At 38.9% G+C, this 23,568-nt stretch overlaps 1 protein-coding gene across 1 annotated transcript in view; it reads right to left on the minus strand.

Annotated features, from left to right (window-relative positions):
• prom2 (prominin 2) overlaps positions 1 to 15,451 on the minus strand; it is a 152,813-nt gene extending 137,362 nt beyond the window's left edge. The window contains exon 1 of the mRNA XM_039775157.1: positions 15,370 to 15,451. The gene's annotated coding sequence lies outside the window, so the exon portion shown is untranslated. The remainder of the gene's footprint in view (positions 1 to 15,369) is intronic.
• Positions 15,452 to 23,568: the final 8,117 nt, after the last annotated feature.

Below are 23,568 nucleotides of genomic sequence, written 5' to 3' on the forward strand. Positions count from 1 at the left end.
AGGAGGAAAAGGAAAACATGGTGGTGGAATGAGGAAATACAGCAGAGTAAACAGAGGAAGATGATGACAAAGAAGTAGTGGGAGAGTCAGAGAGATGCAGAAAGTAGACAAGAGTACAAGGAGATAAGGCGCAAGGTGAAGAGAGAGGTGGTGAAGGCTAAAGAAAAGGCGTATGATGAGTTGTATGACAGGTTGGACACTAAGGAGGGAGAAAAGGACCTGTACCGATTGGCCAGACAGAGGGACCAAGCTGGGAAAGATGTGCAGCAGGTTAGGATAATAAAGGATAAAGATGGAAACATACTCGCAAGCGAGGAGAGTGTGTTGAGCAGATGGAAAGAGTACTTTGAGAGGCTGATGAATGAAGAGAACGAGAGAGAGAGAAGTTGGATGATGTGGAGATAGTGAATCAGGAAGTGCAACAGATTAGCAAGGAAGAAGTAAGGACAGCTATGAAGAGGATGAAAAATGGAAAGGCTGTTGGTCCACATGACACACCTATGGAAGCATGGAGGTGTTTAGGACAGATGGCAGTGGCGTTTTTAACCAGATTGTTTAATGGAATCTTGGAAAGTGAGAGGATGCCTGAGGAGTGGAGAAGAAGTGTACTGATGCCGACATTTTAGAATAAAGGCGATGTGCAGGGCCCGAGTAATTACAGAGGAATAAAATTGATGAGCCACAGCATGAAGTTATGGGAAAGAGTAGTAGAAGCTAGGTTAAGAAGTGGTGTGATAATTAGTAAGCAGCAGTATGGTTTCATGCCAAGAAAGAGCAACACAGGTGCAATGTTTGATCGGAGGATGGTGATGGAGAAGTTTAAAGAAGGGCAGGAGTTGCATTGTGTCTTTGTGGACCTGGAGAAAGCATATGACAGGGTGCCTCGAGAGGAGCTATGTTATTGTATGAGGAAGTCGGGAGTGGCAGAGAAGTACGTACAGTTGTACAGGATATGCACGAGGGAAGTATGACAGTAGTGAGGTCTGCGGAAGGAGTGAAAGATGCATTCAAGTTGGAGGTGGGATTAAATCAGAAATCGGCTCTGAGGCCTTTCTTATTTGCAATGGTGATGGATAGGTTAACAGACGAGATTAGACAGGAGTCCTCAAGGACTATGATGTTTGCTGATGACATTGTGATCTGTAGCGATAGTAGGGAGCAGGTTGAGGAGAACCTGCAGAGGTGAAGATATGCTCTAGAGAGGAGAGAAATGAAGGTCAGTAGGAACATGACATAATACATGTGTGTAAATGAGAGGGAGGTCAGTGGAATGGTGAGGATGCAGGGAGTAGAGTTGGCGAAGGTGGATGAGTTTAAATACTTCGGATCAACAGTACAGAGTAATGGGGATTATGGAAGAGAGGTGATAAAGATAGTTCAAGAAGGGTGGAATGGGTGGAGAAGAGTGTCAAAAGTAATTTGTGACAGACAGTGTTAGCAAGAGTGAAAGGGAAGGTCTACAGTACGGTAGTGAGACCAGCTATGTAATATGGGTTGGAGACAGTGGCACTGACCAGAAAGCAGGAGACAGAGTTGGAGGTGGCAGAGTTAAAGTTAAAGATTTGCACTGGGTGTGACGAGGATGAACAGGATTAGAAATGAGTACATTAAAGGGTCAGCTCAAGTTGGACGATTGGGAGACAAAGTCAGAGAGGCGAGATTACATTGGTTTGGACATGTGCAGAGGAGAGATGCTGGGTATATTGGGAGAAGGATGCTAAGGATAGAGCTGCCAGGGAAGAGGAGAAGAGTAAGGCCTAAGCAAAAGTTTATGGATGTGGTGAGAGAGGACATGCGGTGTAACAGAACAAGATACAGAGGACAGAAAGATATGGAAGAAGATGATCCGCTGTGGCAACCACTAACGGGAGCAGCCGAAAAAAGAAGAAGATGTGATCAATTTAACCACTTTTATTTAAACTATGACATGCTAGGTACAATATTGAACTAGAGTATATTTTGTGAATGTCAAGTTTCATCCCTTTCTGATATCTGAAGTAAATTTCCATCATTCACTAAGATCAATGATTTTTTATCTACTCTAGAAATGCTGTCTTCATCTAAGCTAGCCATTATCACCTCAAGAACAGATATAGGTGAAAGTTGGCAGGTTCTTGAGTAACAACAGTTATGTAGTGGTGAGAAGAAGGAATTTGCTCTTGAGGCTAATTCAATGTAGAATAAGGAGAAGAGGTGGTGAAAGCACCTCCCATCATTTGCGCTTTGTTCTGAAGGTCTGTGAGTCTCTCCTCTAGATAGACAGGGTGCAAGATCAGTTCAGATAAGGCCATAGTGGCAGCATCCCTGTTCATTTGTTTTTTGTTTCTTTAAAATGTGCAAAACTGTTGTCAATCACATAATACAGTATATGTAAACATGTGAAAGAAAGCAATCATTGGACAAAGCAAGTGTTTTCTAAATGATTTTCCCCACACATACTGTTTGAAAGTAGGGATGGCAGAGGAACAGAAATTTTGATACCAAAGGTTCAAAAATACAATGGTATCAGCTCTTTTACAGTATTGCTTGTATTGAGTAAGTTGGTACGACAGTCATGTGTAAACTGCAAGTAGACAAATTATTTCAGAAAGCTCATAAGAAAATGGTGAGTAAAAACTATGTATGAAAATTACTGGTGTGAAAATGAGTGGCGATGATACTCTGCACATGTTGAAGACACAAGCAGAAGTTTTGAGTTTGAGGCAGGGTATTTTCAACAAGGGATTGTAGGATTGCATTTGTTATTAAAAAAGAAAAGAAAAGCCAAACCAGACACACACACAGGCTCTAGTTATTGCCACATTTACCCCATTAGGGAATTATTTCAAAAACAGATTTGTGAATGTTTTGAGAGCAAAAAAACATTACTCTGATGACCTGAGGTGTGTAATTGTTTAACTTGTATTGTCACACAATTGTAAGAGAAGGTGAAAAGATAACAAGATGTATGACTTTTTAATACAGTGTCCTACACAGTCCTGATAAATTAATCACAATCATTCTGTGATGGTTAAAGATCACTTCTACAGATGTCCTTCAGACAAAGCATCTGTCCATGTTATAACTGGCATATACAGTTCATGGAGAGAGGCAGGGTGGGTCTTGGGTCTCACATGCATTCACAATCTATACTAATAAAAGGCAAAGCCCTCACTGACTCACTCACTCACTGACTGACTCACTCACTCACTCACTCACTCATCACTAATTCTCCAACTTCCCGTGTAGGTAGAAGGCTGAAATTTGGCAGGCTCATTCCTTACAGCTTACTTACAAAAGTTGGGCAGGTTTCATTTCGAAATTCTACGCGTAATGGTCATAACTGGATAGGTAAAAATATCTGAATCACAAACTGATGTTAATTATATTTTGTCCATGAAACTTATTAAATAATTCCAAATCGTCTGTCCACTTCCTTTCATAGTTTTTCCGATGGTTGTGCTGCTTCCAGGCATATATTTTCGTATTAAAGCATTTAACCAATCACATTTCAGCCATTATTTGTTGCCAGGCAGAGAGGCCTTCACAATCCATTGTGCAGGCACTCTAACACAGAATAAATGTCGATTAACCTGTTGCTTCAACCAATCAGATTTTGAGTTGGTGTCAGTAGGGCCCTCTAGCAAGCGTACGGCAACGTCACTGTATTCAGACCCATTGATTGGATAGAAATTGATATGACGAACTCTATGAGGCCACTGAACGCAAGCGCTCTGAATGCAAGATCCTCACGCGCACTACGGCCAATTCCATGGCAGGATTCTGGACAATATTAATTGCCAGACACAGACCAGATTTCAAGACCACGAAAACCTGATGTTTGTCACGCTCCTCGAGCCCCAGAAGTTTCGGGAATACAAGAAAAATTTCACGTATGCAGCCTTCTCCACTTTAACACAAGAGCCACGGAGCAGTTTTTGATCTGTCTCGGCTAAAAACAGAACTGACTGTAATGTATGCCATGGATGATTTTGCAGGAAAATCTCCCACTGATCTCCTTGACTTCCTTCATCAGAAAAATCTGAATGACAGCATGGGGCAGCTGTTAACATTGGTATATTTGGCGGTGACCATTCCCGTGTACACTGCTTCTGTCGAGCGGACATTTTCAGCCCTAAAGCGAATTAAAACTTATGCCAGAAATACAACAGGGCAGGTTCGACTTTCAGCGTTAGCTTCGATGGCGATAGAAAGGGACTTTTTGATGGAACCGAAGCGCATGGATAATCCGTGATTGAACTGTTTTTGAGGAAAGAGAGGAGGATGGATTTTGTTTACAAATAATCTGAATTTTTGGTGAGTAAAATGTTGAGATTTTCCTAAATAATATTGCAAGTTTATGAGTTAATATTGATGTTTTTTATGTGTGTCGCGGCTGTGGCTGCAGTAGAAAGGAACTTGTTCACCCCTGGTTTGTCTATTCTATAAAGGCATTTATTGTGGCTACAGGAGTTATCTATCTGTGATACAGCAGCTCTTTATACTGTATTTCTGCATATAGAGCAGTAGAGGGGTGAAGAACTGGGAGAGGACGCTGGCGTTGAATGTTCGCCGCTTCTCTCTCTGAGTCTGAGTCTGTAGTTTAATATTGCTAATTTACTATTTTTAGCGATAAAGTTTCGTACTTTACTGAAAATTTTTCCTACTCAGTTTTATCGTTTGTCGTGGATTTTACGCATTTTTTTTTGATTTTTGTTGTCTATTCACCTGTTGCCTGGACATACTGTTTTTATTGTTTGCCGTGGATTCTACGGATTTTTATCAAGTTTTATCAAGATTTTGTGTCTACTCACTTGCCATCAGGATATACTGCTTTACCGTTTGTAGTGGATTTTGCGGCATTATCTGGATGGCATCTTTTTCTCCCTCTTTGGTTGGAATGGTGCTCAGTTATTCCAGTTTACAACTTCGCCGACTAAATCCTGTAACCACTCCTGGAATTAACATCCACATTATTAAAGAACTTGGACTTCTTCGCCGTCCTCGTTACATTCATAGAGGCTCTGGTCGGAAGTTCATCTATACTAATAAAAGGCAAAGCCCTCACTCACTCACTCATCACTAATTCTCCAACTTCCCGTGTGGGTGGAAGGCTGAAATTTGGCAGGTTCATTCCTTACAGCTTCCTTACAAAAGTTGGGCAGGTTTTATATCGAAATTCTACGCGTAATGGTCATAACTGGAAGCAGTTTTTCTCCATTTACTGTAATGGAGATGAGCTTCAACGCCGTGGGGGCGGAGTTTCGTGTGACATCATCACGCCTCCCACGTAATCACGCAGTACATAGAAAACCAGGAAGACCTCAAAAAAGCGCTGAGGAAAACATGCATTATATAATTGAGAAGGCAGCGAAACAATAAGAAGCGAGCGAGTGATATATACAACCATGTTCATGAGTTCATGAGCTACTTCGGAAACGAAGCACGATGTAAACCTACACTTTAAATTAAGTTCATAGACAGGCTGCCGCTGGCGTTTGTAATTTAGTGCCTGCCCATATAAGGCCGTCCGTCAGCGGCAATCCAATAGCAAACTCCAACTAAATATTCACGGGTGAAGGACTGTGTTTATGGAGAGGAAGATGAGATGGTCAGGGTGGTGTTTGACACAAACTCAGCGAAACTGCGAGAGAAAGTTTTAGGTGCCAGGACTAAGGTAACATTAAATACAGCCATGGACATAGCAGGAGATGGCACCAGCACAGCTGGGAACCTTCGATGCATGTACACCGAGTGGCTCACGTGAACTGACGCGGTGCACAGATAAAAGGCAACAGTTCCAAAGAGCGCTGAACAAAAACCGAATTACACAATTGAAAAGGCAGCAAAAAATATGAAGCGTCTGATAAGCATATTCATAAATCCAGCTACTGCGGAAACAAAGCACACGGTGGAAAAAGTCAATGTCCCGCTAAAGGAAGACAGTGTAAAAAAAAACCCGTGCATGCAGTGTGTCAGGTCTCAGATAAAGAAGAAGACGAGCTGTTTATTGATGCAGTAAGAAACTAATCGATGAATGAAACCTGTCATCTTTACAACGATTGACAAACACGGAATGTAACTTGAACACAACACATCCTACAAATACGAACCTGATTGAAAGAAATAATGATAATCAAATCCTTGATGACAGCAACACTCAGTAACACTCACAAAACAAATACTGTATATTGACAGTCATGTTACGTTATTATGTTCCATTTTCTTTTTCTAGCTTTTTAAAACACTACTTCTCCGCAAGATACGGTATATATATATATGTATATATATATATATATATGTATATATATATATATATATATATATATATATATATATATATATATATATATATATATATATATATATATATATATATATATATATATATATATATATATATATATATATATATATATATATATATATATATATATATATATATATATATATATATATATATATATATATATATATATATATATATATGCCGATCTACATACTCAAATAATGGATACTTTATTCACCATCAATGATTGTTTTGGTAAAGCCATACTCAGTGTATTGATTAGATAAACGGTAAAAAAGTAACAGCGAGGGGAGGATGCAGGCTGTAGTGCGCGTCAACTCTATTTGAATTGCGCGATCACATTTGAAAAATATATCTTTTCAAGTTCTATTTAGTCCATATGTGTCAAACTCAAGGGCAGCGGGCACATCCGCCCGGCGTAATTATATCCGGACCGAGAGATCATTTTATATACTGTATTATTGTTATTAAAGCCCGTGTATATGAAGCGCTGGTAACACAATAAACTACAGATCCCATAATGCAGCGCTTCAGCCGCCTTGCCGAACAAGTTATTGCGAAGCTAGCTCACACGATGCTGAAGAGAAAAGTTGATTCTGAAAATAGAGCCTTTAAAAACCGATGGGAGGCTGAGTATATGTTTACTGAACCCGTGTGTCTCATTTGTGGAGCTAATGTGGCTGTAATTACAGAATTTAATCTAAGACGGCACTATGAGACAAAACATCAGGGTAACCTGAATGCAATGCAGAAGATACAGAAAGCTGCATAATTAAATAAGAATCTGACACTTCAGCGGACGTTTTAACCCGTGCACAATCACAAAGTGATTTCAAGTGAAGCTGCTTTTATGGGAGACACAAATGCACCAAGTGCACATTGCCCCACTTTCCCTGTTGCCAAGTAATGTTAAACCAAGTCGCCACTACGGTGTTCCCAAAATACGCACTTTGCTGATAAACTGAGCGCACTGAGTTTGGCCGGCGCTTTGGTGACTTTGAAGAACAAAAAAAGTCCGTCTACATGCGGCTCGAACCTTGTGCATGTTTGGTAGCACATATCTGTGTGAGAAGCTCTTCTCAGTGATAAAGACTAACAAAACAGCACACAGGAGTCGCCTCACTGATGAGCACCTGCAATCCATCCTGAGAATCTCCACAACACAGAACCTCACACCAAACAGAAACGAACTTGTTGCCAAAAAAAGATGCCAGGCGTCCAGCTCTAAAATGACATATGAGCAAAGACAACTGAATGATTTGATTTGTTATTGCTGAAAGGAACACATTTTATTTATATTTCCAGGTTTTGTTATGCAGCATGTTCATATTTGAATTTGTATAATTTTGACAGGATATATTTTTATGGAGAGCAAAATCTTTTGGGATATTTAAAATCTAAGTTTATTTTTTATATAAAATTACATAAGAGTAAAGAAATTTGAATGTTTGTTCTTTTAACGTTTACTGTATTTCTAACTTGTATAATTTAGACAGGATATATTTTTATGGAGAGCAAAATATTATAAGTTGTTTAAGGTTTGAGTTGATTTATTCACGAATAATATTCCTGTCTGTTTTTACCATTCCTACCAAAGATATTTCTGTCGACTAAATAAAAATTCCTTCTATTTAAAATTTAAATACAACTTGAACAAATACAATAGTTCATAATCTTCACGCAGACTTGCACGTAAGAGCGGGAGTTATCTGTTTTAACAAGCAGCGTATTGCACTGATACGAAATAGCTGTGTGTGTATATATGTGTGTGTATGTGTGTATGTATATGTATATATGTAGATATATATGTATGTATATATGTGTGTGTGTGTATATATATGTGTATATGTATAGATATGTATATATATATATATGTTTGTGTGTGTGTGGAAATATATATGACAACAATACTCATCACTCACAACAGTGACAAAACAATTACATTGACAATCATGTTACGTTATTTTCAAAATGTTTCCTTTTCTTTTTCATTGCTTCTTTAACACACTACTTCTCCGCTGCGAAGCGCGGGTATTTTGCTAGTATATGTATATATTTGTATATGTGTGTGTATATATATATATGTATATATGTATATATATGTATATATATTGTGACATCTGGCCGGGATGCCCAGGAGGACCGGAGGAGGGCTTGCACCTCCTCCAGACCGCGAGGGGGCGACCGCCCTGGTTACCTTGGGGGCCACGGGTAGAGGGCTTGGAAGCCCAGCACTGCAGGGGCCCGTGGCCACCGCCAGGCGGTGCCCTGGTGCCTGTAGAAGTCTGGAGCCCAGCACTTCCGCCACACCAGGAAGTGCTGGGGGGAAGAAGACAGGGGACACCCAGTGGGCTTCCGGGTGCGCAGCCGGCACTTCCGCCACGCTGGGGTGTGTCTTCGGAGGAATGCCGGGAAGCAGCTGGAGCCCATCCAGGTTCCTATTTAAGGGGCCGCCTCCCTTCAGTTGAGAGTGGAAGTCGGGTGGAAGAGAGACGGAGCTGGAGAGAAGACTGGAGGCGGCCAGAAAGAGAGGCACAAAGGGGGATCGGTGCTGGAGGCACTGGGGGTCCACATGAAGTATTACTGTAAATATTGTAAATAAAGGGTGTGTTGGGTGAACATAAGATGTCCGTCTGTCTGTGTCCGGACCAGCGTTCACAATATATATATGTGTATATATATGTTTGTGTGTGTGTGTGTGTATATATATATATATATGCATGCTAGCAACACTCATGACAATGACAACACAATTACATTGTCAATCATGTTACGTTATTATTAAAATGTTTCCATTTCTTTTTCATTACTTCTTTAACACACTAGTTCTCCGCTGCGTAGCGCGGGTATTTTGCTAGTACTAAAATAAAATTTATCTAGTGATTCAATGTGTTAAAGACAAGGCTAATCTCCATATTAACACAATGTGTGCTGTGTTAACAGAAACACATAATCAGTGAATCACACGGCAGTACAAGCAAAACAGCATACTTCTTAGGTAAATATGAATCTGCAAACACTGAATATGTGTCATTTGTTTGGTTTTTGAAGGCAAACTAATGTTCATTAGCATAACCCATAAGTAAAAGCACACGTCACATACTTGAATGGTACTCTGAAAAATGTAATTTTGTCTTGTTGTGACGAGTGACGTTTTAAATGCATTAGGTACAAGTACTGCAACGACAGCCCAAGTAATTTTCTATTTTTGTATTTGTACACAGGCTAAGCTATAACAAAGCCTGATCACTCACACACAAAAAAAACTTTAAAACAGCAAAACAAAGGTCATTTACCAGGAGTTCTGCAATAAAAGGTCAATGTAAATCTGATAAGTTTGATTTCACACAGGAAGCTTTAAAGATGGCACTAAAGTAATAACAGGTTTGGAAGGTTAAAGGACTAGGAGTAAGTTTAATTTGAGACTGGAATTAATTTAACTCATCCATCAAATACTAGTCTTTAGGAATATTTCTTTAACCAGCTAATGGTTAATGAATAATGAAAATGTAAATATTACAATAGCAAATGTTAAATAACACACTCAACAGATTTGTTCTCTGATCAATCAGACTTTATAAGCAAATACTAAAAAACAGCTTTAAAGAGTCTTTTTATATGGAAATCATCTTGGAATTCACTAGTACAGAAACAATTATTTTTTTATTTTTTGTACGGATTTTAAAATTATATATTTCCAGTTACTAGGGAGAAAATGTCAGAAAATAAATTTAAAATGTGGATATGCTAAGATAAAGAATGATATCGTCATAATCTACCCGATTTAACAACCCTATGCTGAAATCCTCCAAGATTATAAGACCTGCATTTCTTGTTATTTGAACAAATATAGGTGAAATATTCAGGCACACAGTGCAAAAGAGTCAAGAAACAGATGTAATGTTAGTTTTTACATTATATTCATGCTATGCAACTCTGCCGCTCTAAGTGAAGATGCAAACGTTAAGCCTAAGCACCATGGATCTTCTTCTTCTTCTTCTTTCAGCTGCTCCCATTAGAGGTTGATCATGGACTACTATCACAGGAGTTTCCACAGCAGAGTATTGTACCGTGTTAGCCATAGATTGATACAGGAGAAGGTAGGGTAAAATGACACCTTTTATGTTACACCTTGCCTGATGAAGGGGGCCTTAGCTGCCTCGAAAGCTTGCATTTGTAATCTATTTAGTTAGCCAATAAAAGGTATCATTTCACCCTACTTTCTCCTGTATCACAGGAGTTAAAATAAAATACAGCAAGTACAAGCAGCAAAATAAAACAATACAAAGTGCCATATCTACAATACTGAAAAGGCAAGTAGCAGGGTGACTATGTATCTGTGAAACCTGAAATTAATTCAACAATAACACTGAATTTGACCAAACATTACTGAGTAAGCACTTAAATAACAAATTGTGTTTCACTATAGAATTTTATACAACATTTATTAAACATATACATGTTTATGTTAGAAGCCATACACCAAAAGACAGGAATGGAATACTTGTTCATTGGGGAAGAACTTTATTTCTTGATGCAGAGAGAATTGTCAGCAACTTAAACTCAGCAAAACTGAGGAACCTGTTATTGATTTTTCCACACGAAGCGGACTCTATGCCCAGTCACTCTTTAGAGAGTGGATATTGAAGTGGTGCTCTGCTAGAAGTACTTTAGGGTCCACATCAATGGCAGGCTGAACTTGTCTCGTAACCCAGACGAATAGTACAAGTAAGGGTACAGCATACTCTTTTTTCTTAGGAGACTGTGTTTCTTCAATGTGCGTAATCTACAGCTCCATGATGGCCAATGCAATTTTCCATACTATGGTGTGCTGGACCAGTAACATCACTTTAAGAGAGGCCCACCAAACCAACAAGCTGATTAAGAAGGCAGGCTTAGTTATGGGGCACACTTTCAACCCGCTGGGGATATAACATAGCAGGATAAGAAAGACAAAACCAATGGCCATAATAAACAATGTTACACATCCTCTCTCTGACGTACCAAGTACTATTAGCCAACAACGTTTTCAGCAGAAGTGTGTCAAAAACACTGCTGTGGCTCCTTTATAAATGCATCGAGGTGACTGCCCTTTATATCTTGAGCAAAATCAGAAGTTTTATTTCTTTTTAGTAATTTCAGTGGGTATTTGAGATATTACTTGTCATTTGTTGTAATATTAACTTCTGTAAAAAGCTAAATTCCCTTTTGAATAAATAAAGAAATTCATCTATCTATCGCAGAGATGCTGAAAAATCTGACTTCATATTTTGGGAGAGGTTTTCTAAATTATGCTATACTCCTCACACTACACTATAATTCGTTTTGTAAATAAATTTCAAAAGACAATTGAAAAAAGTCGGAATTGATTGCTGCAAGTAACTAATTTCAGATAATCTCACAAAATCTAAAAAATGTGAAATGCATATCCTAAAAAATACTAAAAATGAAATTACATTATTTTAGCATAAATTTACATATATAAAGTAACAAAATGAAATATTAAGGACTCACCTAAACATTGACAATATACCTCCTTCACATTCAACTCAAGTCAAAAAGACAAAAATATTATTCAAATAATGCAAGCTGCCTAACCAGGCATTAAAGAATTAATCCAATGATTGTGGGACCTCCCCTTTGACACGAAAATAAGATAAAATAAATAAGTCAGTTTACATAATTACTCTCAGACTTAATCATTTATAAAGTATATGAATGTGTGTTTATAGATGATAGCCATGCAGAGTAGGTATTAAAAATGTAAATGTAAAAAAATAATATATGACAGGATATATCCCACAATGCTGTGTACCTAATGCAAATTAGAATTAAATGTCCTTGTATGATCATCACAGTTTATTGTCATATGCATATATATTCATATAATCGATTCATCAAGATCAGAAAACATTTGGATATATATGAATATTTCACATATATATATATATATATATATATATATATATATATATATATATATATATATTTGGATACCCAATAATATATTCATACTATTGAACAGTCCAACTAGATTTCAATCACATTTTAATGATTTCACTGCCAAATACTCAATTATATTTATATTTTAGCAATAACAAAGTATAACATGATGTAAAAATACTGTGTATCTGTAATGTGTTAAATGTGAAAAAATAATCTTGCCACTGTAATATCAACAGTTATATATTTTTATACATAATTTGTAACCAGCTTTAGTTGGCAAAGCTCTATCAGCTCTAGACAGCTGACCCTTGACAACCGAGTCTCAATGTCTTCATGGAGTTTGTACTGCTATGTTCTATCTGTGTCTCTGGTTATTCTACTCACACATCCAAAAATATTCAGTTTAGGGGTGTGTGTGTATGTGTGTGTGTGTGTGTATGTGTGTATATGTGTTTGTGCCTGAAGGCACCATGCAAAATGGTGGCGCCCTCTTCAAGGGTGCTTCTTCTCTAGAGCCTAATGCTGGCTCAATCACATCACAGAATTGGGGTAAGTAGGTTCACAATCTGGGTTAATAGAACAGACTGACCAGTTACCATCTGCTGTCACAATTGGCAAAAAAACAAAGAAAAACTCTATTAAATAGTAGGTATACTTTGATGAACTGCATTTAAATCCAACGTAAACACTTTTTACTATGCTGTTCATACTCTAAAAGTATTGATCAGTGTCTTTGTTCAACATTGGCTCTGTGTAAGTGTGATTGTATGAGTGTGGTTCCTGCGATAGACTGGAGCACTATCCACGATTCATTCCTAACTTGTGTCCAATGCTGCCAGGATACGCTTCACCCCCCTGCAACCATGAATTGGAGTAAGTGGATTTAAGAATGTTATGTTATGCAGCAATGATCTTTTCCAGGTGTTACTGGAGATTTGCCATTCTCTCATTATCTTGCTGTAGCAAATGCTATCACCGATTCATTAATCATGCTGGTACTAACAGCCACTGAACAAGATGTGAGAGTGGTTATACACCTTTAGCATAAAATCTGACAATCCAAGCAACAGACCATTATTTTATACAATATGTACAGTGTAAACACAGACATGTACTTTATGACATTATAGGAAACTTGCATGGGCAGCCAGGTGACTTATATCACCCAGATTTTAAATGTGCTTTTTCAAAGAACACCCCACATAGCCTTATTATTTGTTAAAACAGTAATGGATTTTTTTCATTTGACTGTCCTATGTGGCTAACTTTCCAGGTCTTCTGACAGAATAATATCAATTAGTTAAACAAAATTTTATGAATTTCCTTATTACTCCACATGTCAACATGTGCGCATTAATACATATAAATATTGTAGATTTTGTTACATTTCAGTTATAGGTTTGGATTTTTAAATCAACTTCAGTCTTTACTTGTGCTCATTTATCTGCAGTAGCATCCACAACAAGACATTCACATAGTTTTAAACATTTGACATGTTATTATATGGGAAAATGGCAGAAAGATTTTTTGTGTGTATGTTATAAATATAACTGAAAAAGCCTTAAAGCAAAAACCTTGTGCCATCTTTTTCTTTCTTTTATCCTTCATTTTCTAGTAGTAACTCAAGATTAATATCATACTTTTTAAATTTTACTATTTGTTTGTTTAGATTATAAATGGCATATAGGGAAAATGTTCTTTCTATTTTTTTTTTCCATATTGACTAAGTAATATGTTCTGTGTACATTTCATTGACTACCCTAGACAGATGATTTGTGCTAGAAGGCTCACTGCATCTCGTCTGAGTAACGCTAAGCAGGAAAAATAATACTTACAGTAAGTTTCAGGGTCATTTATGGAGACTGCTGTGCACCTTTTTACAGTTGCTGGCCAATGATGCAGAGAGAATTTGGACAATGTAGTTATACGAGGGGGCACAATTTCAACCGCTCTGTAAAACCAACATTCGTCCAAAACCTTTTACTAAGCCGCGTGTAATCCTACTATTTCATTCGTTTGACATATTTAATAGGTTTATTATGATCCCTGCATGGACCAGATGGTTTCAAAAATGAACATGAATGTCTAGTGTATTGTCTAGGAACATTTAAAACCCATTTATTATTCATCCACTCAGCAATTTCCATTCATCCATTCGTTCTCTAACTCCGTTTCTTTCAGCTCAGATCAAAAGGCAGTTCGAATTCTTCCCAAAACGTTCAAACGTACTGCACTCTCACTAACTATCCAGTAGGAGTGTGCAACATTATGTACTACTTATATTGCGCTTTAACATTATAAATCTGCTTATCTGTTTCCAAATGTTGCTGCAATGTGGGGCGTTAATTCAAGTTCAGGTACCTGATTCTGATGTCACTCATCAAACAACCATGCGAGGGCAACATAAAATAAACTTGCGATATTTTACTTTTATCGTTTGCATTTTGTTAATTTGCTTTCCAAAATAAAGTAATTAACTGATCGTCAGACTCGTTCACTTAAAGAGTTCCATAAACAGTACTGTCAACATCCCCAACAGTAACCTAACCCCGCAAACAATGAAGTGGCGTGTCACCCGGCTGCTGTTATTCCCTCGAGACGCCGCGGCGCGTTTTAATCGTGCGAACATTCCGTATTGAGTTTCATTTATTGTACGTTATGTGGTTGTGTTACACTCCGTTAAGTGATATAGCTACATTTAAGCGAATGATATACATACATATATATATGCCCGTTTCCAAATATAATAAAGCCCACCATTGAGACCACCTCCCATTCCAAGAGCTCGAAAGTTTAAATAGGTGTAGAGCGGAACAGACTTTACTGTTACAGAGGTTGTTTTTCCCTACAAGTACTGCTTTTTTCCCTCCAACACAAAGTTACAAATAAGAATTAAAAATGAAGAAAAAACAACGAAATAAGTTCCTGTTTAATTATACTATCGATTGATTTTAATGGTGTTTATTCTTTTTCCATACAGCGAGGCACGGCTGTCGAAAGCTTTTTTCAGGTTTGGTTAAACGTAAAACAAGTACCAATATTACTACTGCGTCAAAACAAATTAAACGATACACACACTAACAAGTACAACCATAAGTTTAGCGGAAAAAAAGATGAAGCAGCAAAAACTATACCTCTGTCCTCACGGTGAGCCACACGTAATGCAGGTAAAGCGACGCCCAGGTAAAAAGTTTGAATGTATACTGTATTAGCAAGTTGCGGTCTCGGGTGAGCGAGTGCGTGCGTGCGTGCGTGTACGCGCGCGCGCGTTTATGTGTGTGTTGTGTGTGTGCGCGCGTGTTGTTTCGTGTTAAACCCGAGTCCCATCGCTTCTTGTGAAAAATGAACTTTAGTTATGTTTAATAAGAAAGTGGACACCAGGAAGGAAGAATTCATTGTGATTCAATGTTGGACGCTCTACTGCTTCTCTTGTGCGTTTCCATTATGTAAAGATCAACTGGAAAGAGTGTCAATGGCCTTTAATTAACACTGCCCTGTAAAGTCTTACATTTTTAACGTCTACTAGAGCTTGAAAGCACTTGTTCATTGTCAGTATTGGGCAGTCTTGTAGTTATTCAAATGCTGGGCACAACAGCTTTTTATCTAACTGGAGACTATTGCTGTAATGAACTTTACAGTATTGATTTAATGATGCTTAATTAATTTCCAGTCTTTTCCTTTTCCCTGTATGGGGTTGCCCTTGTCCTTTTCTGATCCAGGTGGATTCGGAAAATGTTTCCATCCACTCATCCATCCGGTCCATCACAGCCTCACTAAATTATAAAGATGGTTGCTCATTTATCATTTAAAAAAATGTCCCTTAGGTCTGTTGCTGTGCATCTACCAGTTCTTCAGTATGGCCAATTCTTCATGTAAACCAGAGTGTGATCTACTGATACACAAAGAACTGGTTACACATATGTCTTTTGAAATAGCTCCCGACATTTTTGCCTTTAGTTTGCTCATTTTCTTTTGATTTATCAAACCCTGTTCTATCATAGGATATATTTATGGGCACACCCAGTCTCAAGAACACAAGGCCAATGAATCTGTCTGCATAGGTGTTGATGGATTTCATTCTAGGCAAGTCAAAGGATGATAGTGGAGGAGGAGTCTATGAGCATGCAGGTAAATAAACATTCCCATAAAACTTTGGAAAAAATATGACAGTAGTTTGATGACAGCTGTGATCAAAAATGATCCCCAGGCCATTTTTGAAAAGTATAGGGTGTCTCGCGATATCCTGGCTAAATTGTCCATTTTGGACACCTAATCATCATCTATCTCTACCTGGTTCTTTCTTTCTCCCCTTCACCACCTGTCATCACATCATCCAGGTGGATGCTGTAACACTGGTGGTAGTTGAAATGGCTCCCCAGTGTCTTTGAGCAGCTTGGAAAGTGCTATATAAATATAATTAATCTTTATTATTACTAGGGGACGCTGCCCCCTGCTCGCTTTGCTCGCCAACCCCGGGGCGCGGATCTGCCACTCACGTATGGGGAAGCATATGTACAATTTATACAGATTGTTATTTTCATGAGAATTGTTACATATGTATCATAGAATTAACTGTTTTACATTACAGTGGGTAATTAACCATAGTAAAAAATAGTAAGACATAATAAACTGAAAGAAAATTATGTTTCATGTTGCGTTAGAGGTATTCATTGCGTTATACGATTTCGTTCTGTTTGGATTTGAAATTAACACGCAAATACTTTTTATACTAACACTTTTACTGTAAAACTTCAGTAAAAACAATATTTGGTATTAACTTTTCGTCAATATCACATTAAATTTTGATTCCGTGTTTGTACTTACATCGTGACAACGCAACGTATAACTGCCTATGAGTGAATATCATTTCTTTCTCTCTAATAAATAAACTGACTTTTTCAAATGTTTGTCCCTGTGATTTGTTAATTGTCTTGGCAAAATCTATTCTAACGGGAAACTGTAAACGTTTTAATACGAATGGGATATCAAGATCTCCTTTGGTGTTTAATGTTATCTACAGAAGATTTATTACATTACTTTCTTGTCGCCTGTTAAAATTTTACATGTCAGAATTGTTCAACCAATTTTGAATACAACTAATCTTGTTCTATTGCATAGCCCATCACTCAGGCATAAATTATGCAATAACATTACGATACATCCTTCTTTCAACTGTAATTTGGCCGGTGGAAGACTGGATGGTGTTAACGGTTGTAGATATTATACGGGATTTTTGCAGGTTGATGTTTTCATCTTCCGCACCATCACCGCCAACTGTTTCTGCACAGTCTTTTGATATGCATTTAACCAATTTGCCAATTTGGGAGTTCTTTCTTCTCTTCTTAGAGAGTCAAGGCTGAGGGGCTGTCAAGAGGCAGGGCCTGTTAAAGCCCATTGTGACACTTCGTGTGTGATTTTGGGCTATACAAAAATAAATTATATTGTATTGTATGTATTGTGGTAGCCGGCCCAGACACAGACAGGCGGACACGTTCATGTCACCCACAACACGTTTAATGGACATATTCTATATATAATAAGTGCACAAAAACCCCAAAAGTCCCCAAAGTCCTGGCCAACACAATAATGCCTCACTTTCTCTTCAGGCCACCTCCTTGCTTCCTCCAAGACCTCGTCCGTCTTCCACCCGACTCCAGCCCTGAATGAAGGGAGGTGGCCCCTTTTATAATCACCCAGATGTGCTCCATGTGTTTCCCGGCAATCTTCCACCGACAGTGTGGCATAAGTGCCGGCTGCATCCCCGGAAGCACTCTGGGTGTCCCTGCTCTTCTTCCCGCCAGCACTTCCAGGTGTGATGGAAGTGCTGAGGTCCAGGGCTCCAAAGGCATAGGGGCGCCCCCTGGCGGTGACCCCGCCCCCAAAGGTACCAGGGCAGAAGCCCCCACATGGCCTGGGGAAGGCGTAAGTCCTCCTCCGGTCCTCCTGGGTGTCCTGGCTGGGTCACCCCCCCAGCCATCTCCAACAGTATATATATATATATATATATATATATATATATATATATTGTGACAGATACGGGGTGCTGTCGTCCCCTTGAACCCTCAGACCAGACAGCAGACACCAGATAAAAGTCCAAATTTTGGATTTATTACAATAATAAAGTGCACAACACATTCCTCCACTCCACAATACTCATAATCACAAATAATAATCAATACAATAATCCTCCACTCCCAGACGTGTTGTCACCCTTCCTCCCAACTCAGCTTAACGCTGGGATCTCCCACAGTCCATTTTATAGTTCTTGACCCGGGAGTTTTTCTCTTCTCACTGTCCATGTGACTGGCAACACTTCCGGGTCAGATAAAACTCCTTTTTTCTTCAACCCATAAGTACATCATTTCTTCTGTCCACATGACTGGGACGTACTTCCGGGCTGTAGGGAAAATAGTCCTTGTTCCTCCCTGCAGCGTCCTCTGGTGGCCCCCATGGTATCCAGCAGGGCTGTGAATAAACACTCCATTGTCCATGATTCCCTGCTGGCATTCGGGGCACCTCCATGCTGCAGGGAGGGCTCCATCTAGTGGCCTGGGAGTATTGGCCGGGATGAATGGCCAGCCATATACCACAAAATACCTACAAGATGAAGGGCCTTTATCAGTGTATCAGTGAATTGTCAGGTATTTTATTTTTTTTAACCACAAATAGAAATCTTTACTAGGAGTTTTTCAATTAAAAATGAGCCTCTTATCTACCATCCTATACCAGTGAATACTCAGGACAGCTGCCATGTCATCCACAAAGTAGATTCACATTCCCCCATTCTTCGTTTAACTCCACACATAGCACTGTAAGAAAATAAATGAAGTTTATGAAATTTCCTTGGTTACATTTCATGATTTTATAGAAATGGTGTCAATTGCATATGCAGTACTACATTCAGGAAGGCCACTTTGACCTCTCAAAAACAACTTAGCTGGTTAAATATAAAAAGAAGATGCCATGTTTGAATCCAACAGAAAACAACAAGAAATGAAGGCTGTGGAAGGCCGACCGATTTACACTTCTGACAATAAGAGATTTGAAAATGGGTGTCCTGTTTAGTTCACAAGGGCATCTTTGATGATTGTGAAAACTTTAACTACTTGTTTTTAATGAAAGCTTTCTTGTTGTGTTATCTGTACATCATAAAAGGAGGGACTGTTTTGCTTTGGCTTTACTCAAATAAAGTTATCTTGCTTCTTAACTAGCTTCATATTTGCATTTTAAAGTCATGCAATGACTTGCGTTACCTGATGTTTTTTTAAGTTCACTTCCTAGTTTCCATTCTTGTTGCTTTTGTTGATTCTCTTCATTGTGACACGTTTATGAGATCAGCTGCTTAAAGGACCAACAGTTGCCTTTCCGAAATGGCTGTTTCTAAAACACTCCATGTTACATGAGCAGTGGAGCCCTTGTGAGCTTTACAAGTGTTTCATGTGAATAGATACATGTAATTCATCAGTAATTAAGTGTAGGCTTGGTGGAATCAGTTATATAATCTTACACATACATTTGAATGAGCAGACCAAGCACCATAATTGTAGAGAAGTCTATACCACGATTAACAATAACATCTTTCTTTATACTTACTGGTGCTGCTAAATCCCTATAAAATACACTTTTATAAGACGCCACCATCATTAAGACAGTGATTTACAAAATACTGCCACAACTGTAAACTTTACAAAGTCACAGCTAAAGTTTTTTTTTTTAATGATTATTATAGCCATCCATCCATTATCCAACCTGCTATATTCTAACACAGGGTCACAGGGGTCTGCTGGAACCAATCCCAGCCAGCACAGGGCACAAGGCAGGAACAAATCCCGGGCAAGGCGCCAGCCCACCGCAGATCATTATAGCAATATTTCAACATAAAACATACATAGATGTACATAGAGAAAAGCCAAGCAAAATGACACTTTTTATTGGCTAACTAAAAAGATTACAGTATGCAAGGTTTCCAGGCAACTCAGGCCCCTTCTTCAGACAAGATGTAATACAGAAACTGGAGTTCCCTGTGTTTATACACACACTAGGACAAGAAACAACATTGGAAAACCTTTAAATGAGAAATCTTAAATGTAAAAAAATGAATAGATTCATTCACAATCTTGACCATACATTGTTTTTCTCTCTCTTGTTAAATTATTCTTAGCCTGAATCTATTAATTTTTTACATTTAAGATTTCTCATTTAAAGATTTACCAACTTGTCCTAGTGTGTGTATAAACACAGGGAACTCCAGTTTCTGTATTACATCTTGTCTGAAGAAGGGGCCTGAGTTGCCTGGAAACCTTGCATACTGTAATCTTTTTAGTTAGCCAATAAAAGGTGTCATTTTTCTCTATATTTATAATGGCTAACACAGTACAGCATCCCAGTACTGTAGATATACATATAAAGTTACAGGCAGGTATTTTGATTGGACAGATAACAGTCAGTATTTTATTATATGAGCATTCCTTTTTCACCACAAGGTCAGTTCTTTACTTTTACCTTACTTGAATATTTTCTTCTTTCTTCTTTTCTTTCCGCATTTTGACTGCAGTTTAATGTTCTTCTTCACTCAGGGGATAATTCTGGTGCCAAGCGCTCAAATTGTGCTTCCTGGATATCACATTCTAGCATATCAACTTTTATCTCTCCGGCTTGTTCAATCCTTAGTGCTGAATTTTCTTTTTTTAATTAAAAGACATCCATCACACATGTGCTGCTTAATTGTATCCGACTCGCATTCCCGATGCTGTCATTGTGCTGCATATCAAGACTGGAATATAACAGGTTACCTTTCTGCTGTACTACTCCTTGGACTGAGACCTTAGTGTTGTGATGGGACTTGCTTGTCATTTGTGATGCATAGAGCTGCATTGTCTGTTGTTTTGTGATCTTAGTAAGATGATCCAAGGAAAAACTGTGACAAATGGAGGAACCAGACAGAGCACAATCCAAAAATAAAAATCCAATATTCCTTCTCATGAAGTGAAGCCAAAGCTTGCCCACAATAAGGACACCAGGGCCAGGACACAGGGTGATATTATCTAGTGGGGACCTGACAGCCAGATTTGCCTTGAGGTCTCCTCAAAATCATTCTGAAGAAGCTGTGTAGAGACGCCTAGTGGCCTCATGTTCCACAAGTCAAATGGCAGAGGTTTGTTGCAATGTGACTCAAATGACATATATAGATAGGAAACATTCCGACATACTAGACTTTACTAGTGGAACATGGCTGATGAGACATCAGCTGCAACTTGTGTAGCAGAGACTGAGCCAGCGCTCATGTAGAAGGAATACAATGATGACTAGGCATAGTGGGACTCACCTCTATGTACAGCATTGCCCTCTGATCCCAACTTTTCATGGTCTCTCTTCTGCCTTGAAATTTTCCAAAGGTAAAGTGCCAAGCTGGTGGGAAGATAGCGTGACTGGTTGGACAGACTACTAAAACCCAGGAAAAGTATTGGGGAACCAGCTGGGCAACCCCATTTAACTGCAAAAAGCAAAGCAAAAATAACAGAAAAAGTGCCCACAGCACAAAATAAAGTCGTCTCTTATCAGCCTGCTAAAGCTTCTTAGCAAAAGGTTATGTCAACAGGAGTTCTGTCCTCGTTGAGGGAACGGTCAAAATGAAACAGCACCTTACTGGGGCAGCCTGCTCTGGGCTCTTTGGGCGAGGCTAGGCATCCTCCTTAGGCATTCCCTTGGACCTGCAAGCGAAAGAGAAGACAGAGTAAACAACAGCACCCCTTCTCAATCCTAAGTGGTACTGCTTACCTCAGCAGATCCAGGAAGGTGATACCTCAGGAGCACATGCATGACAATAGTCATAAGCTTGAGACAAACGTGTGGATGACTTCTCAATGTAAACCGACACTTATCTGCACATACAGTATGAACTTGAACAACCATTCCCAGACCTCATCCTTTTAAGAGGCAGTGGACTAAACATAAGAAGGGGAGCAACCCTTACTACTGACTCTGTAGTAATGCTGGGGGACTTTGGGGCTCATGAGGAGACTGATAGACAGGGGTATGTGTCACACATGTGCGATTAGGAGGAAGCTGAGTGGACCAAGTGGAGGTAATTACCCACCATGCCAGGGGGTGACAGGGTGCAACTAATCCTACTTCTGTTATCTCTACAGGCCAGATACGGGAAAACCTACCTGAAATATCATCAATGAAATCACTTCTGTTTTTCAAATGCCACGATTGATTTCACTTCCAGTTCTGGTGTCTCAGATGTGTCACTTCCGGATCATTTCAACATCCTGTCAGTTCAGTTCAGGACTCAAAACAACGCACCCTTTTGCAGCCAAGGACAATATATCGGTGGCTGCCACAAACCTTTTTGTGTGTGTCAAGGCTGTTCATTTCACACATGATTGAAAAGGATGGCAATCCGAGCAGCGAACGTTTTAGGATTTCAGTGTAGTCACAGATTTTCCATATCAAACACTACAGTATGCTTGAACACAAGCTTGTTTATAGGTATGCTTGACACCAGAGTACCCTGAGCTAAAGGTCAATGATGGGCTCTGTAGCCATTTCATGTGGTCTGAGATGATGTATCGTGGACACTCAAGTAGAAATGTGCTAAGATGTCAACTAATCCTCGCCATTTGATGAGTCAGTTAAGAAAGATGGCAGTGAGAATGAGCTGAGGGTACACTGAGAAAGCTAGCAGGTTCTTCTGTTTGGAATGATGTCAGAGATCAGCTCAGCAAGAGTTTTCTTGGAGTGAGGCATTCGAGCATGCCATTTTAGTGCCTTTAAAAATATTCTGGCAAGCTGATTTATGAATCAGGAAAGTTAGGCATGGCTGTTCTTGTGAAAGGTGGGAAAACACTGACCGTGATATCATTGAAAGGCAAAAGGAGATCATAAACACAGTAGATACTACCCATTGGCAGTGGGTGCATTACAGTGAATAAGATCACATTTTTAGTTAAAAAGCTCCATACAGCAAAGCCATGGGGCTGTATGAGATGTGACCAGAAATGTTGAAAGCACTGGTGTTTGTGAGGGGCTTTCAAACGTGTATGGAACGTTAGCCAAAGTACCTCCAGGCTGGTAGACGGCGCGATCATGCCTCTTACACTCCCTAGGAAAGTTAAAGCTGGGTTACTGGAGTAGAGATTCCAGCTGAGAGTTAAATTCTGTTCCTGAAGGAGTAACACAGATTCTGTCATGGCTGCCACATTGGATGAGTCATGATTAGCTTTCATTTTTGTCGGGATTTATTTATTTGCATCCATTTTTGATACTAGAAATTTTTGTTTTAGATTTGCAGTTATTTTCATTTTATTTCAATTTTCCTGCAATGACGT

The sequence above is a fragment of the Polypterus senegalus genome, chromosome 1, assembly GCF_016835505.1.
Source record: "Polypterus senegalus isolate Bchr_013 chromosome 1, ASM1683550v1, whole genome shotgun sequence".
In the NCBI taxonomy this organism is placed as follows: domain Eukaryota; kingdom Metazoa; phylum Chordata; class Cladistia; order Polypteriformes; family Polypteridae; genus Polypterus; species Polypterus senegalus.